The sequence below is a fragment of the Sarcophilus harrisii genome, chromosome 2 (assembly GCF_902635505.1).
Source record: "Sarcophilus harrisii chromosome 2, mSarHar1.11, whole genome shotgun sequence".
NCBI classification, from domain to species: Eukaryota; Metazoa; Chordata; class Mammalia; order Dasyuromorphia; family Dasyuridae; genus Sarcophilus; species Sarcophilus harrisii.
This window is the reverse complement of record NC_045427.1, coordinates 451,691,198-451,709,763: the sequence shown is the minus strand read 5'-3', so window position 1 is coordinate 451,709,763 and position 18,566 is coordinate 451,691,198. Positions and strand designations below refer to the sequence as shown.

Here is an 18,566-nt window from a genome sequence, read left to right as displayed (position 1 = left end):
AGGTTAGGTTCACAAGAAACAATTGTCAATGACTAAAATAATCTACTGTTTGATAAACCCAAAGACTGCAGCTTCTGGGATTAAAAACTCACTATTTGACAAAAATTGCTGGCAAAAAATGCAAAATAGTTGCCAGAACGTGGCGTAGACCAACATTTCACACCCTGTTCCAAGATAAAGTTGAAATGGATACATAATTTAAACATAAAGGATGATGCTATAAGCAAATTAGAAGAGCAAGAGATAGTTTATCTGGAAGATCTTTAGAGAAGGAAGGAATTTAGGACCAAACAATAGAGAACATCGTCAAAAGCAAATGGAATTAAAAAAGGTTTACACAAACAAAACCAATGCAGCCAAGATTAGAAGAGAAGCAGAAAGTTGGAAAACAATTTTTACCACCAGAGTTTCTGATAAAGACCTCATTTCTAAAATATATAGAGGACTGAGTCAAATTTACAAGAACAGAAGTCATTCCCCAATTGATAAATGGTCAAAGGATATGAACAATTTTCAAATAAAGAAATTAAAGTCATCTATAGTCATATTAAAATGCTCTAAGTTACTATTGATTAGAGAAATGCAAATTAAAACAACTCTAAGGTACCACCTTACAACTAAGATTGGCTAAATTGGCTTAAAATGACAGGAAAATGCAATAAATGTTGGACGGGGTATGAGAAAATTAGAACACTAGTGCATTGTTGGTGGAGTTGTGAACTGACCCAGGCATTATGAAGAATAAGTTGGAACTATGCCCAAAGAACCATAAAACTCTGCATACAGCAGTGTCTTTATTAGGCCGGTATCCCAAGGAGATCACAAAAGAGGGAAAAGGACCCATATGTGCAAAAATGTTTGTAGAAGTTCTTTTTATAGTGGCAAAGAATTGGAACTTGAGTGCATGCCCATCAGCTGGGGAATGGCTGAATAAGATTTGAATAAGATTACAAATGTAATGCAATATGGCTGATTTCAGAAAAGCCTAGAAAGTCCTATGTAAAATGATGCTGAATTAAGTGAGCAGAGCCAGGAAAATATTATACACAGTAACAAGATTGTACAATTATCAACTATGATAGATTTAACTCTTCTCAGCAATACAGTAATCCAAGAAAATTCCAATAGACTATAACTAAAGAAAGAATTATGGAAACTGAATGTAGATTGAAGCATAGTATTTTCATCCTGTTTTGTCTTGTTTTCTTGTGTTTTTTCCTTTTTGTTTTGATTTTTCTTTCCCAACATGATTTATATGGAAATATGTTTAAAGATCATACACCTATAACTTATATCAGATTTTTTGCTATCATACATAGATGGGAGGTAAGGGGGGAACAGAGGAAAAAAATTAGAACTCAAAACCTTACAAAAATGAATGTTGGAAATTATCTTTACATGTAATTAGAAAAATGATATTTTTTAAATAAAATGATAATATCTCACACATAGCTATAATTTTTCTAAATAAATGAAAGAAAAAGCAAGCAAATATTAAGTGTTTTGTATGTCTCAAACATGTTGTTGATAAAGGAAAGCAAGACTTATTCCATATTGAACAAGGATCTATGTTAAAAAAAAAAAAAAAAAAAAAGATCTAGTAACCAGCTATCAAAATTGTTTATAAAGCATTAGGTACCAGGAACTATTTCTTCTCTCTGATCCAGGATAATTGTTCTAGTCATTGTTGATATTTTCCTTGTTGAAAAGGTAACATTTGTCCAAAAACCTACAAAAGTATGTGGCCATGCTTTGCACAATTGGAACAGGGCTCAGAAATAACTTGACTCCATCTCCCCTACTTGTCAAGTAAAATGTCTGATTTGTGTGGCTGAATTGGATCTGATTCACAGTCAGAATACAAATATGAACAAGCCTGTTAGTCCCTCTCCTCAAGAAGTTTTTATTATAATGGTACAACACAATATATAAAGGAAATTTAGAAATTGGGGGAAGGAAGGAAGTGGTGGCATACAAGCAGCATGGTGTGCTAATGACTATGACTGTTGTTCAGACATTTTCAGTCATATTTGACTCTTTGTGACCTGATCTGGGATTTTCTTGGCCAAAATGCAATAGTAGATTCCCATTTTCTTCCTCAGCTCATTTTACAAATGAGGAAACTGAAGCAAACAGCATTAAGTGATTTTCCCACAGTCACAGAATTAGTGACTCTGTGCCTAGTTCTCAGTATCTGAGGTCAAATTTAAAATCAGTTCTTCTGCACTACACTCCTATACTCTATCCAGTGACATCTAGCTGTCCCTTAAAAAGTACTTTATTCACAACAATACCATCAGGTAGATAGTGCAAATATTCCCTCTATTTTACAAAGGTGGAAAGTGAGGTCCATGGTAGTAAAATGACTTTCAGAAAATTACATAGCCATTACTGTGACTCTGGACAAGTCATTTAATTTTAGCCACATCTAAATTGAAAATGTTTTTTAGAACTTTATAGAAGTTTTGTAGAAGTTTTCAAAAAAGCAGGGACTAGGGGGCAAAGAGACATTAATGTTTTGAGGGCTATTTCCTTTTTGTAGCAGGGGAGTGTCATTGTATGACTCAAAAGGAGAATAAACATTTCTAGCCCCTTCTCTCCTTTTTCTTCAAGTGGGACTTTATATTCTGTCAGGAGGCAAAGCAGGAGGCTGGGGCCAGAAGTGTGGTCATTCTGTTCTCCTCCTGGACTAAAATTTTATTTATCTGCTCACTTAAATAGTATTAGTCTAGCAGGGGTCCTCAAACTTTTAAAATAGGGGGCCAGTTCACTGTTCCTCAGACTGTTGGAGGGCCAGACTCCAGTAAAAAGAAAAATTTTGTTTTGTGGGCCTTTAAATAGAGAAACTTCATAGTCCTGAGTGAGGGAGATAAATGTCCTCAGCTGCCGAATCTGGCCCATGGGCCAGAGTTTGAGGATCCCTGGTCTACGGATGTGGTTTTCAGGTTTAATCTAACTTCTGGTTCCTATTTTATTATTGAGGAAAGGAGGACTCCAAGCTTTATGTCTTAGGTTTGACACTTTCCCACCAAATATCAGTTCCACAATGAAAATACATATACATCCATAAAACCCATTTGTGCAAATTGGTAACAAAATGGAAATCAGAGAAAGTACAAATTAAGGGATGTATACCGGACAATACATGGTAAAAGAATTTTCCCATTGAGAGTAAGGTAAGTTAGCTCAACTGAGAGAGTCCTAGATCTCACTCAAGGGAAAGTAGGGGACAGGAACCTCAAGGGGAAGCTGAGGATAGGGGACATGATGAAGACTGCCAGCTCTTCTCATGTTAGCTTATTCCCAGAATATTTTCTCTCTCTCAAAGCAAGAAACCAGAAGCACCCAAAGTTCAAAGAGACTCTGTCAAGTTAATCAAAGAAGACTTAGAGAGACCTGGAGAAACTAGGACTCTTCTGCTTTGGACAACTCTCCCCTGTCATTACCCCCTCCTCCAAACATGCACACGAGACAAGGCAAGGCATTTATCTTCTCCCAGTGCTGAGAGAATTTAATTGCAATGGTCTTTAGGGATAGAATTACATTAGCATTCAAATATTTTCCATGAAGAAGTTTCTTTTCTCAAGGAAGACAACCAGGCCCTGACTCAATTTTGACAAACACTAGTTCTTTTGTCTCTTCTATAATGCTGCCCAGGGACAGCAATTGGTTCTTACTAAAGGAATAGCCCCCAGATCATATGTCCTTTGAAAGATCTTGAAACCAAACTGGCTCAAAATGGGAGACAAAGTTATCCCAAACTAAAAATTCCTCAGAATTGTAGAATTCTAGAGCTGGAGGAAGGATACCTTAGAAGTTAGGTAATCCAGACCTTTCATCTGACAAAGAAAATGAGGCTAAGAAACAAATAGGAGTGATTGACAAAAAGGATCTTTGTGGTACTACAAAAATAAATGAGAGTAGTTTGTTATGTTAAAAAAAAAAAAAAAAAAAAAAAAAAAAGCTGAGTCTTCCTATCTTGCCCAGTCTGGAAGCTCAATCCCGCTACTGAACAATGCCAAAGTTTTGCCTTGCTCCATTTCTGAAGTGGGACAGGAAGTGCCATATTGTTGCCAGACTTAATGTGGGACACCAAAATCCTGAGTTCAAACAATCTCCCAGCCTCCCAGCAGCAGAAGTTACAGAAGTGTGCCACCATGCTGGCAAGTGTAGCATTCTTAATTGTCAGTCACCTTATAGTTATTAAGTCTTGCTATGTATCATTCAGCTACACCCAACGAAAGAACTCTGGGAGATGACTAAGAACCATTACATAGAATTCCCAATCCCTCTATTTTTGTCCACCTGCATTTTTTATTTCCTTCATAGGTTAATTGTACACTATTTAAAAGTCCGATTCTTTTTGTACAGCAAAATAACTGTTTGGACATGTATACTTATTCTTTATTTAATTTATACTTTAACATATTTAACACGTATTGGTCAACCTGCCATCTAGGGGAGGGGGGAGGGGAAAGAGGAGAAAAATTGGAACAAAAGGTTTGGCAATTGTCAATGCTGTAAAATTACCCATGCATATAACTTGTAAATAAAAAGCTATAATAATAAAAAAAAAGTTTTTACATGTAACTGGGGAAAGATAAAATACTAAGTAAAAAAAATTTTAAACTATTAATACAGTTAGTAACCTCATTCCAAGTCTTTGGTCTCAGTCAAGCTGAAAGTAGAAAAACTATTTTTTAAACTCAAAGGAAAGATATTTGACCAAATATTCCTTTCAGTTACTATTGATCAGACTTAAAAAGGAGTCATTAATTCTAAAAAGACATCTTCACCCAGGATGCCTGCCTTAACATTGATCTCTTTGTTTAGTAATTCTAAAAATTCCAAATGAAACAATGTCTTGTTTTTCCATGGTTGTAGAATGTCACCCCTTCCTTCCCCAATTCCTATGAAAAATCATTAGGAAGAAGGAGTGTGGGAACCTTTTCTGTTTTAACAGAAGGAACTCTCTTGGTCAGAATTTCTCCCCAAACAGATGAAGTTTACAGATTTATCAAATTATATGTCCCTGACAAATTTAAACATGCAAGAGAGTTTTTTTCTGTTTTTAATTTTTTTTATGTTCTGTGACAGTCCATTTCACATTCGGATTGTTCTAATTGTTAGAAAGTTTTCCTGATGTTGTTTATATTGTAATGCTGGAAAAACTGAGTCAAGATAGAGATTAGAAGTTTTTAATGTTTTTTGTTTGTTTGTTTTTCTTTTGTTTTGGTTTTGGTTTTGGTTTTGAATGTTTGAATAGTGGACTGGTGAAGCCATACCAGCCACCTGGCTTGGATGGGACTCTTGTCTCAAAGCATCCAGCAATGAGCAAGTAATTCCAGAGACTCTTATAGGGCTCCAGTCATCAGGGAAACAAACACTGGGGGTGGGGGATATGAAGACCACTGGTTGAGTGGAAATTCCAGCAAGGAACTTTTTTTAAAAATTCTGACAGGTTGCAAGTCGAAAGCAGGAAACAGGAAGTCTGAACCAGAAAGATAGAGGGTGTCACCTAGGTATTTGAGATAAAACATCTGGAGTTTTATGATTCTTTGGAATGCTAGAGTGGCCAGAGCTCTGCAGCCCTAATTATCTCAGTCCTAATGGCCAGGAAGGGGGATTGCCACCAGGGAAACTGAGGTATTATAATTCAGGGAAACTGAGGCTGAACAATTCAGGGAAACTGAAGCATAACATATAAAGTAGTTTGCATATTATCTTCCTCATTAGAATGTTGACTCTTATTTAAAAATTAAATTTTAAAAAAATTAAAATTAGATTCTTGAGATCAAGAACTATGTTTTTGCCTTTCTTTGTATCCCCAGACCTTGGCGTAGTGCCTAGGACATCATAAGCACACAATATGTGTTTACTGACTAGCTAACTGACTATAAGATTAAAATTTTCTCTTTGCAACTTCCAACTGTTGTTGCTGGAGTTAGTCATCTGGAGCCAATCCTTTTCCACATGACAGTCTCATACATACTTCAAGAAAACTATTGGTCAGTCAGTCAAAAACATTTCCTAAGCACTGTCTCATTTCACATTTTGTGAACTTCAGTTTAACCCAAGTATATAACATCATATTAATCCCTTTCAAAACACATTTTATTAATTTCCTCCCAGTATTCAGGCCTGGTCTGCTTCCATTTCTGTCATAGTATGTTAGCTATTCTTCCCAGCTTTGGAGTCATTTGTAAATTTCATCAGCAAATCATTTATACTTTTACTCAAATTACAAATTAATTTTTTTAAAAAATTAAGTAGTGCAGGACCATATAATAGAATTCTGGGGCCTCTACTGGAGATCTCCTTCCAAACTGACATCAAATCATTAATGACTACTTTTTCAGAACTACCATATAAATGGTTTCAAGTCCATTTAATTGTATCAGTGTCTAGGCCACATGAGATGGTTTATCAAATAGTGTAAAAAAAAAAAAAAAAAAAAAAAAACCAGTTAAACTATCTCTAGAGTATTCTCCCACTCTACTAGCTCAAAAACTCTGTCAAAAAGGAAGCAAGATTAGTCTGACATGATTTTTCAAAAAGTCAACTGTGTCTTTATGGTGAATATCATAAAGTGATTTCCCAATTTCCTGTTTCACAGAAAACAGTTAAATACATTGAATTTAGCATGTTATAAATTGTGAACCTGCTTACTGTCTAGATAAGGGGAAATTCTTCCCTATACCACCAGTTTATCCAGGAGGCCATTTCATCTGACGGCCTCCCAGTACATGGAGATGGATATGAAAGACAGTTTGTCCACCATCTGCACCTTCGTTGATCACCATCCGGTATCCCTTCTTCAGGCCCATAGCATTGGCACATTTCTTGCCAACAATTATTAAGTGTCCAAGAAGTCTTTCATCATCATCCTCTGTTAAAGATATCTGCATAATGGGTTTCCTTGGTACCACTAGGAAATGAATTGGAGCTTGGGGGCAAGCATCATGGAAAGCAACACATAGGTCATCCTCGAAAATTATGTTGGCTGGAACTTCCTTGCGAATTATTCTCCCAAAGATTGAATCTCCTCTTCGATGGGTACAATGAGGTTTGCTGATCTCATCTGTCATCCTTGAAAAAGTATCTGTTGACTAACTCCAGAAAGCAGAGAATTAGGAAGAGAAAAAGGAAGGGAGGAAATCAATAGCAGCAATAGGGACAGCAGAGAATGTACCCATTCTTGATGATGTCATAATGGTTCTCTGTGATCATTACTTACTTTTCTAGATATTCTAAAGCCACCTTTACATTAATGCATCCTAGAATCTGCACTCCAAATCAAAATCAATTTCACTGAGTCAGAGTTGCTTTCCTTCCCTTTTTTAAAAGGCTAGACAACAATGACCCTTCTCCAATCCAATTCCTCTCCATAAGATCTTTCAAATATCACTGCCTGTGGCATCCATAGTTTTCTCAGGCTCTTTTTTGGAAATGCCAGACTTCAAATAAAATACTTCCAGATATAACTATGTACCTCTCTTCCTCCTATCCTGCTCTCACTAAGGGATTAGCTGAAGGAGCAAACCCCAAACACTATGGGCCTGGAGTCTAACTAATCAAGCAACCCTTCCTATAAGGACATGCTTCAACCCCAGAGTACTTCATCCCTCCTTCCTACAATCCTACCCCTCTTCCATATGACCTGGCAGCACAGTATATAAAGCTGGTTACTGTGCTAAGTCAGTCAAGAGGTATCTAGTTTCTTCCATGACTCTCAGATTCCTGCCTCAGACCAGCTGTGGAATTATATCTCCCATCACATATTGAGGTGTCCTGGAACTTCTTACCTGGAAGCAGTAAGACTCTGTGGGAAATGGAGTCCATTCCTTGAGAAGTCTCCTCAGAACAAAGTGAACCCATCCTGGAACAACCACAGGAAGTACTACAAATGCACAGGCATCTACACACACACACACACACACACACACACACACACACCTCCTCCAATTTTATCCAACGTAATCAATCAGGGACATGAACAGAAGTATCCCTGACCCCTTCCCATAGCAACCCTTCTAAGAATATGTCCTTGGTGTTGTCTCAATTAATCAGGTACACAGCAGGATGATTTCAGAGAGGCCTGGAGAGACTTACATGAACTGATGCTAAGTGGAATGAGCAGAATCAGGAGATTAATGTATACGGCAAAAAGATTATATGATGATCAATTCTGTTGGATGTGGCTCTCTTCAATTCAAAGCAGTTCCACTTTTCAATGATTAAGAGAGCCATCTACACCCAGAGAGAGAACTGTGGAAACTGAATGTGGATCACAACATAACATTCTCACTCTTTGTTGTTGCTTGCTTGCATTTTATTTTACTTTTTTTCTTTTACTGGTTTGAGTTTTTTCTTGTGCAGCACAATAATTGTATAAATATGTACACATATGTTGATTTAATATACATTGCTACCACGTTTAATATATATTGGACTACTTGCCATCTAGGGGAGGGCATGAGGGAAGGGAGGGAAAATTGGAACACAAGGTTTTGCAAAGGCTAACACTGAAGAATTATCCACTGTTTTGAAAAATAAAAAGCTTTAATTAAAAAAAAATTAGGTACATATATCAGGGCTCACCCACAACAAGGAGAAGCATGCTCCTTGGTTAAGAATAACATCAGACTAAGTTATCAAGCTGTGCATACCCTTTGATCCAACAGTGCTACTACAGGACTTATAACCCCCAAAGAGATACTAAAGAAGGGAAAGGGTCCTGTATGTGCACGAATGTTTGTGGCAGCCCTGTTTGTAGTGGCCAGAAACTGGAATGGATGCCCATCAATTGGAGAATGGCTAGGTAAATTGTGGTATATGAATGTTATGGAATATTATTGTTCTGTAAGAAATGACCAGCAGGATGAATACAGAGAGGATTGGCGAGACTTACATGAACTGATGCTAAGTGAAGTGAGCAGAACCAAGAGATCATTATATACTTCAACAATGATAATGTATGAGGATGTAGTCTGATGGAAATGGATTTCTTTGACAAAGAGAAGATCTAACTCAATTTCAATTGATCAGTGATGGACAGAAGCAGCTATACCCAAAGAAAAAACACTGGGAAATGAATGTAAACTGTTTGCATTTTTATTTTTCTTCCCGGGTTATTTTTACCTTCTGAATCCAATTCTTCCTGTGCAACAAAAGAACAGTTTAGTTCTGCACACATATATTGTACCTAGGATATACTGTGATATATTTAACATGTATAGGATTGCTTGCCATCTGGGAGAGGGGGTAGAGGGAGGGAGGGGAAAAATCGGAGCAGAAGTGAGTGCAAGAGATAATGTTATAAAAAATTACCTTGGCATGGGTTCTGTCAATAAAAAGTTACAATTATTTAAAAAAAATAAATTTTAAAAAAAGAATATCATCGGACTGAACTTTAAACATGTCTGAGGGACCACTCAAGTCCACTAGACATGCTACAAATAGTTGTGTAATGGGTGCTTATTACACTGAAGAATTCTTGCCTCGGGCCAGTGATCCACCTAATTCCTTCCCCTCTTCTAGAAACTTTGAGAGACCAGAGGGATCAGCCCAACAACCATCTTTCTTCCCCCCTTTTCTCCCACTATGACATCTCAAGTCTTCTATTTTCCTCTTACCAGGCTCATTTATGCCCAGGTCATCACTCCCCTCATTTTTATCTTATTCAGAAGTGCAGTCCTCTCCATTCAAGGATCACAGGACTTATCTGAGCTGCAAGGGAATTTGAGAGGCCATTTTTATTAGATGGGGCCTGAATCTCCCCTACAACATCTCTGATATGTGGTCAACCAACCTCTGCTTACACACATTCAGTGATGATGAGCCTGCTGTTTCCTGAGCAGCACATTCTATTTCTCAATGGTCTTAATTGTTAGAAATGGAATGTTATGAAGGTTGGCCTCTGCTACCACTGACACATCCTGACCCTGGGTGAGTGACTTAATGCCTCATAGCTCTTTCAAACTCCCTGAACTAATAAAGGAAGCTTACTTCTACCAATGAAATCATATTTCTTATTCAAAATATTTTTAAAGTGTTAAAAAGTTTATCTTCATAGTGAGTCTGCAACTTTCATGAAGTGCTTTAAGTTCTGCCTTCTGGCATCCAACAAAACAAATTTTGACACCTTTTTGAGCATGATATCTTTTCTAAAATATTCATAAAATCACAAAATGCCACAGTTGTAAGAGACCCACCTCAAAGAATATATAGATCAGCTTTTAAAAACAACAATATCAGTGATACAAACTGGAAAGGAACTTTGAGGGATTTGAGTACAATGCCCACATCCAATATTCTAAAGCTGAGCCCTGGAGAAACTGTTATTTGTCCAAGATTTCTCATCTTGTAAGTTTCTGAAGCAGATTTCAAACAAGTTTCCTGACCCTAAAATCCAGCACTCTATTTACTACACAACATTACTTCTACAAAGCTCTATAATATCCATTACATACTGTTAGTATCCTTGTCCCAAGTCCTTGGTCTCCCTTGAATAAAGACTAAATGAATCTCCCTTAAATAAAACATTTCATCAAAATCGGCATATTTACCTCTCAGGGGTAAATCATAACTACTATTGTTGTTTGTCATAACTAACTATCAATTTAAGGTGGTCAAGCTGAAAGCAATCCTTTATTTTTAACTAAAGAGAGATATTTAACCAAATATCCCTTTTAGTTTTCATTGGTCAAATTTAAAGAAAGAATTAATTTTGAGAAGACAACTCCCAGGGTGTCTGCCTTAATATTGATCTCTTTGTTTAGTAATTCTAAAAATTCCAAATGAAGTGGCGCCTTTTTGTTTTGGCCATGGTTGTAAAATTTCATCTCCCCATCCCCCAATTCCTATGAAAAATCAGTTGCAGGGAGGAGTGTGGGAGTCTTTTCTGTTTTAGCAGAAGGAACTTTATTGGTCAGAACTTCTCCCCAAGCAGATGCTTACACATTTATCAAATTAGGTGTCTCTGACAGATTTAACTAAAAATGCAAGAGCAGGTTTTTTTTTGTTTTGTTTTGTTTTGTTTTTCTTCCACCCTTCTGTGGCAGCCTATTTTACATTGTACTGTTCTAATTGTTAGGAAGTTTTCCTGATGTTCTTTACATAAAGTTGTTTGCATGTTGTCTTTATTAAAATGTGAGCTCTTCAAGTCAAAGACCATGTTTTTCTCTTTCTTTTGTATTCTCATCCTTTGACACAGTGCCTAACACATAATAAACACACAATAAGTGTTTGCTGACTGGCTTTCCGACCATAAGACTAAAATTTTCCCTTTGCAACTTCCAACTGTTGCTGCTGGAGTCAGTCATCTGAAGTTAATCCTCTTCCACATGACAGCCCCATAGATACTTCAAGAGAGCCACTGGTCAATCAGTCAAAATACATTTCCTCAGCACTCTTACCTCACATTTTGTAAACTTGAATTTTTTAACTCAAGTATATTAAATCACATTGATTCCTATCAAATCAGATTTTATTAGTTTCTTTCTGTGGTCTATTCTGTCAGGCTCCTTTTTTTTCTGTTACAACTCTGTCACAATATATTTGGAGTCATTTGCAAATTTGATCAGCAAATCATCTATACTTTTACTCAAGTCACAAATTCATTTAAAAAAATTAAATGGTGCAGGGCCACGTAATAGAATCCTGGGGCCTGTGTATAGGAGGCCTCCTTCCAAAGTGACATCAAATCAATAATGACTTTTTGAGAACTACCATATAAATGGTGCCAAATCCATCTAATTGTATCAGTATCTAGTCCACATGAGATAGTTTGTCAAACATTGTGTAAAAAAAAGTCAGTTTAAATTATCTCTAGAACATTTTCCCAGTCTACTAGCTCAAAAACTGTCAAAAAAGAAGCAAGATTAGTCTGACATGATTTTTCAAAAACTCAACTGTATCTTTATGGTGTACGTCATAAAGTGATTTCCCAATTTCCTGTTTCACAGAAAACAGTTAAGTACATTAAATTTAGTGTGTTGTAAGTTTTAAACCTGCTTACTGTCCAGATAAGGGGAAATTCTTCCCAAATTACCAATTTAACCAGGAAACTATTTCATTTGACAGCCTCCCAATATATGGGGATGGATATGAAAGACCATTTGTCCACCATCTGCACCTTTGTTAATCGCCATCTGATATCCCCTCTTCAGGCCTATAGCACTCACACATTTCTTGCTAACAATTATTAAATGTCCATGAAGCCCTTCATTATCATCCTTTGCTATAGATATCTACATAATGGTTCCTTTGGTACTGCTAGGAAATTAAAATTAATGATTTGATGTCAATTTGAAAGAAGAAATGAGAAATGTTTGGGGGTAAACATCATAGAAAAGAAGACATTGGCCATTGTTGAAAAACTCTCTGTTGACCAACTCTAAGAAGCAGAGAATTGGGAAAAGAAAGAGGAAGGGAAGAAATAAGTAGCAGTTACAGGGGCAGCAGAGAATGTACCCATTCTTGATCATGTCATATTGGTTCTCTGTGATGATTGCTTACTTTTCTCGACACTCTATGACCACCTTTACATTAAGACGCCTTAGAATTTTGCCCCAAATAAAAATTAATCCCATTGAATCAGAGTTTTCAAGATTTACTTTCCTTCCCTTTTTTTAGAAGACTAGACAATAATGACCCTTCTCTAGTCCTGTAGTACCTTCGTTGCCAAACATCATACAGTTAGTAAGGTCTAGGCTGGATTTGAACTCAGATCTTCTTACCTCTAGACTCAGAACTCTAGACACTCTGTAACTTTGCTCCCCATTACCTCCCTAGTCCAAAAAAAAAAAAAAAAATCCTCAAAAGAGTCTTTGCCCATTTACCAGACCATACCCCCATAGCCTTAAGGGTAGTTTGAATTGCACCAAGTTTTTCCTTGAGGTTGCTCCTCAAAATTATTTTGGAGTCAGAAAAGATTCCCTTAATTTTTTTCTAGAGCACTTTTCTCTCTTCTTCACTCCTATACTCCCTAATACAGAATCCAAGAATTTCAAAGAGTTCAACAGCTAGAGTTCTGAGAATTCAAACATATCTGAAAAAGAATTTCTATTGCTACCTCCCTGGCAAGGGGTCAGCCAGCTTTAGTTTGAAGACCTCCAATGGGGAGAACCGATAGGATCATAGCATAGATTTAGAACTTAAAGGTACCTAAAAGGACAACACCTTCATTTTACAGATGAGAAAACTGGAGTACAGAAAGGGTGATTTATTTCCCCAAGATCTCACAGCTAGAAATTGCCTGAGTTTTTTGAACCCAGATCTTCCTGATTCCAATTCTAGTTTTCTGTTCGACACCAGTGGCATCAAACTCAAACTTAAGCATTTTTATGGCCCATGAATGGACTTTTAAAACTATATATTAATATTATCTATGTTTTACTGTATTTTAAATTTTATTTTGTTAAATATTTCCTAATTATATTTTAATCTAGCTCAGGTAGCACTTGGGAATTTTGTGAGTCTCATGGATCACACATTTGACATCTCTTTCTGCTCTTATCATGCTGTCTCATCTGCTATCTTGAGTCAGTTATTCATTTCACTTAAAAAGTACTAATCCTTCGAGTTTTTTTCCTTACAGCAAATTGTCCAAATGTGCCTCTTTGTCTGCCCTTTGAGGCTAAAAAGAACATGTCCAATGCTATTCCATCCTCCCTGAAACTGCCTTTTTCCATTATGCATCTCCATGTATTTCACATATAAATATAATTAGGTGACTCAATAGATAAAGTATCAAGAAGAGGACTCATCTTCCTGCACTCAAATTTGGTCTCAGACATTTACTAGCTGTGTAACCCTGGGCAAGCCACTTAACCTTGTTTGCCTCAGTTTCCTCATCTGCAAAATGAGCTAGAGAAGGAAATGATAAACCACTCCAGTATCTCTGTCAAGAAAAGTCCCAAAGGGGGTCATAAAGACTCAGATACAACTGAAGAATGATTAAGCAAGAACAAGATAAAGACACTGTACTCCAAAGGGATAAACTGTGTATTAAACTTCCCAGGAATCACATAACAAGTTAGTTGCAGAGGCAGGTTTAAGAACAACCTAATTTTGCAAAATCACTATCACAGAACCACAGAGTAAATGAAAACCTCAAAAGATATCTAGTCCAGTCAACATCTGAGAAAGACCCTTCTTTAAAATAGTGAAAGTTTCTTCTAGGAGACTCCTAAGATCCCTTTTCTTCTTGTTCTGTTCAAACAGCAAGGAAATTAAGAGTCTAAAATCTGCTTCTCTGCAACCTTCAAACATTGCTCAAAAGTCTACTCTCAGTTCAGTCATTAGGAGCTATAGAAAAAGGTAATAAGCTGTTCAAGGTGTCTATAGTAAAGTGAGTACCATACATTGAGGAGATGGGAGTTACAATCTACTGTGGAAAGAATTACTGAGGATACCAATAAAATATAAAAATATCCTTAGACACATGGTATGTTTGTACCTAGGTTATGTCCTGGTACCATGTGAGGAGTATTGAGGAGGTCTCTAAACACTTCTCCTACCCAAAGCCACAATGCCTAAAATTCAACTTATCCTCTCATTTACAGCTTCAGAATTAAAGAATCTCAAAATTGGTCAGAAATACCAATAGATAACTAGATAATAGAAAAAAATAAAAGGCAAAAAAAGGATGTACAAAAAGTTAAAATATGTAGGCTATTCTTAACTTTTGCCTGGAAATAGCCATTGCTTTGTAATTGAGAAGAATTGAAATGCCAATAGCTAGTAAGAAAAATAATTCTGCTTTTCAAAACATACTGAGGAAATGGAATGACTATTTGAAAACAAAGAGCAGATGTGGAATATGGGTTGCTTCATAACCACATAGATCTGTGCAAGAACAAAATAAAACAAAACAAAACCATGAAAAACAGCTCTGGATTGAAGATAGGAATCCAATAGACTTTTTTCTCAGTATTTGCCCACTCATTTGACTCCTCAGGACCCCACCCTACTATTTATTTCCTTAATAACATGCTATTAGGTTGAATTTTAAAACAGATTTGCTACAATCCAAGCTATAGAACTTGGTTCTGTCTTATTAGAGCCTAAGGATTTGTCATACTCTGTCCTGTTTTAAATTTGTATTTGTTTGTATTAATGGTTATTAAATATATGTGTGTGTGTATAAACACACACACACATACTCATATATATTTTGTGTGTGTGTATGTATGTATATATGTATCTAGGGCCAACTGCAATTGTCTTGATCTATATCTTGTCACAGGACCAACATGGCTCTGGAAGGGAGTGACATAAAACAAAACTCAGATGCTTGCTCATTACATTTGCCTGCACCATGGAAGGTAATCTACAAAACCCTAAAGACATCCCTGAAAACAAATTTTCCAATAACTGCTATCCAAGGATGAAACAGGGCTGATTACATCCATCCATAAACACCCATTCATTCAGTCTTCTCAAATAAATTAGTAGTCAATTTGTTGATCATTTCTAATTTGTGTCGAATGGAGCTTGTTTGTATATAACTAACTGCCTGCTTGTTGCCTCTTTCACTAGATGGTGAGCTCCAGAAGACAGGAGTCATCTTTTGTCTTTCTTTGTATCCCAGTGCTGAGCACTGTGCCCAACACACAGTAGGTGCTTAATGTTTTTTGACTGACTGAAGAGATCTATCATTGAGGAAAATAAAAACAAACCCAAAGTTCATGAAGAACACCTATTACCCAGATGATGATACATGAAACTCTAAATGGTGGGATTCAGAGTAGGAAGTGATTGTACAGAACTTATATATTAGGGTATCTTCAACACTTTGGATCTTGGACCTCTTCAGTACTCTACTGAAGCCTAAGCAACCCTCAGGTGTTGCTTGTTATCTGCATTCATAATTGAAGGAAACCCTAAATTTCAGTTGAAGATGAATGGAAATATTTTTTCTTGTCCAATTTAATGGATACCCTTGAAATCTGTGGTCTGTAGATTCCAGATAAAGAATCCTTATTCTAACCTACCCTTCTCACTTTATAGATAAGGGAAGGAAAGGTTAAGAACTGTGCTTGAGGCAGCTACATGGTTCAGTGGATAGTATTAGATTTGGGATTAAGAATCCCTAAGCTCAAATCCTAACTCAGAAACACTATGTCTGATGTTTCTGTGTTGGTTGTGACTTAACTTCCCTTAGCCTTAGTTTCTAAATCTGTAAAAATCTGTTTAAAAAAAAAAAAACCTCCTCACAATGCTATTGTGAAGATCAAATTAAATAAGAGTGCTTAGCAGATTTTAAAGCAATATAGAGAAGCTAGCTATTATCATTGTTCAAGGTCATGTAGGCAAAGAAGCCAAAATCAGAGTTCTTTCCATTACTACAGGGTGTCAAATTAGCTTATTAGTGCATATCTCAGATAAATATTATCACTAATTAAGTGATAGTATTTATCTGCAGAATCAAGTAGGAAAAGAATGTTAGGTGTAAATATTTAGGAAAATATGAACTTTTAATGATTCCAAGCAGCTTGCTACCACAGAAACCCTTCTCTTGAATACTAGTGCTGGCTACTATCCTGGAATGCTGAAATGGAAGGAGAACTCTAACATTGAGTAGAACACCATGTCAAATTTATGGGAAGACATGAACAAGAATCATGAAAGATAAACAACCATGGGTGGGTTCTGATCTTGATCTGATCTGATATTCTGATCACATAAAAGAACCCATTAAACACCTGAGTATTTTCTTGATGGGCTGCTATGTTGTGCAGTGGATAGAACATTGGACCAGAAGTCAAGAAGGCCTGAGTTCATATGACCAAAGGGCTATCAAACTGTGCATGCCCCTTGATTCAGCAATACTGGGCCTGTACCCCAAAGAGATTATTAAAAAGGGAAAAGGACCCACATGTGCAAAAAATGTTTGTAGTAACCCTTTTTGTATTGGTAAGGAACTGGAAACTGAGCAGATGCCCATCAGTTGGAGAATGGTTGACATAAGTTATGGTGTAATGAGTGTAATGGAATATTGTTCTATAAGAAATGATCAGCAGGATGATTTCAGAAAGATCTGGCCTTAAATGAACTGATACTTAGTGAAGTGAATAGAGCCAAGAGAACACTGTACATAGCAACAAGATTCTGTGATCAACTCTGATGGACATGGGTCTTTCCAATAATGAGGTGATTCAGGACAATTCCAATAGATCTGTGGTGGAAGCAGCCATCTACATTCAAAGAGAGGATTTTGGAGACTGAATGTGGATCACAACATAATATTTTCACCTTTTTTTTCCCCCCTCATTTTTTCCCATTTGATCCATTTTTCTTGTGCAACATATTTCATGTGAAATATGTTTAGAAGAATTGTACATGTTTAATCTATATTGGATTACTTGTTGTCCAGGAGAGGGAGAGGGAGAAAAATTTGGAACACAAGGTTTTTGTATATATTAAAAACTATCTTTCCATCTGTTTTTTTGAAAAATAAAAAGCTATTATTAAAAAAGACCTGAGTTAAAATCCAGACTCAAACACTTTTAGCTTTAGTTTCTTCAGGTGTAAAATGGGGAAAAAAAACATAATACTTTACCTAAAAGGCTGTCATAAGATTACAAAGCATTTTGTAAACCTTAAAGAATTATATAAATACTATGCTATATGTTTACAAATTAGACACTACACAATCTCTGAAAAATCACCATTACAGGTGACCCAACAACCAAGAGAAGAATGTATGATGGCTATAACATGTTGATTACTCTTTGGACCCTAGAACATGGAATATTTTATGATGGCTATCTTAGAATATAGATTGTCACAATCATATTAAAGAATTATAGAGCTACTACCAGCTAGTCCATTTTCCCATTTTTCAGAGGAAAAAACTGAAGCCCATAGAGGTTAGGTGACTTGCCCAGTCACTTATACATAGATGCAGCTGAATCCAGGTGTCCCCACTCTTAACACTACAAGAAGGCATCTTAGAACATGGGCCATTAAGAGTTGAAAAGGGTCTCAGAGGCCTTCTATTTTGACATGTCTTTTTACATACGGAGAGACTGAGACTGAAGGGAAATGACCTTAACAAGATCAGTTAGCTATTCAGTGACAGAACCAGGAGTCAGTTCCAGGCTTCCTGATGGTCTTCTATCCTATTACTCAGAAATGCTTTCTTAATCAAATAATTACACTGAACCAAAGAACTACTCTCAAAGCTTAGTATATTAATGCCCATTCAACTCCCTTAAAACATCTGATACATTAAGTCAATCATAAAGCTATATTCATTTATAAATGACAATGTATCCATGTATAAGTTGTATAAAGCATTTAATTTAGCTTGATTTCCCCAGCCCATTCAGTCAAAAATTTCGAGGAATATAAATTTTATATTTAATATTTAGTCTAGGAATTATCAAATTTCATCTGCAGAAAATTAAGTATTCTAAAGCACCACACAAATTATGTCTGCAGTTTGGATCCCATTTCCTCTCTTAAAGGCCTCATCAATGTCTTCCAGTGATGTAGAAATGGGAGGATATTTTAAGAGTGCTCTACCGGAATACATTGGACTGTTTTTGGGGGAGGGG

The 18,566-nt window shown here is 36.4% G+C and overlaps 1 protein-coding gene, 1 long non-coding RNA gene and 1 pseudogene across 5 annotated transcripts in view; 1 reads left to right on the top strand and 2 right to left on the bottom strand.

The window, feature by feature from the left end:
- The window catches only part of RALGPS1 (Ral GEF with PH domain and SH3 binding motif 1), a 715,060-nt gene that overhangs the window by 679,955 nt on the left and 16,539 nt on the right, over positions 1-18,566 (bottom strand). The window lies entirely within an intron of this gene.
- LOC116421742 overlaps positions 1-18,566 on the top strand; it is a 74,496-nt gene that overhangs the window by 50,754 nt on the left and 5,176 nt on the right. The window contains exons 3-4 of the long non-coding RNA XR_004232245.1: positions 15,251-15,329; positions 15,544-15,620. This is a non-coding gene — a long non-coding RNA (uncharacterized LOC116421742). The remainder of the gene's footprint in view (positions 1-15,250; positions 15,330-15,543; positions 15,621-18,566) is intronic.
- On the bottom strand, positions 6,544-7,886 carry LOC100926442 (annotated as a pseudogene).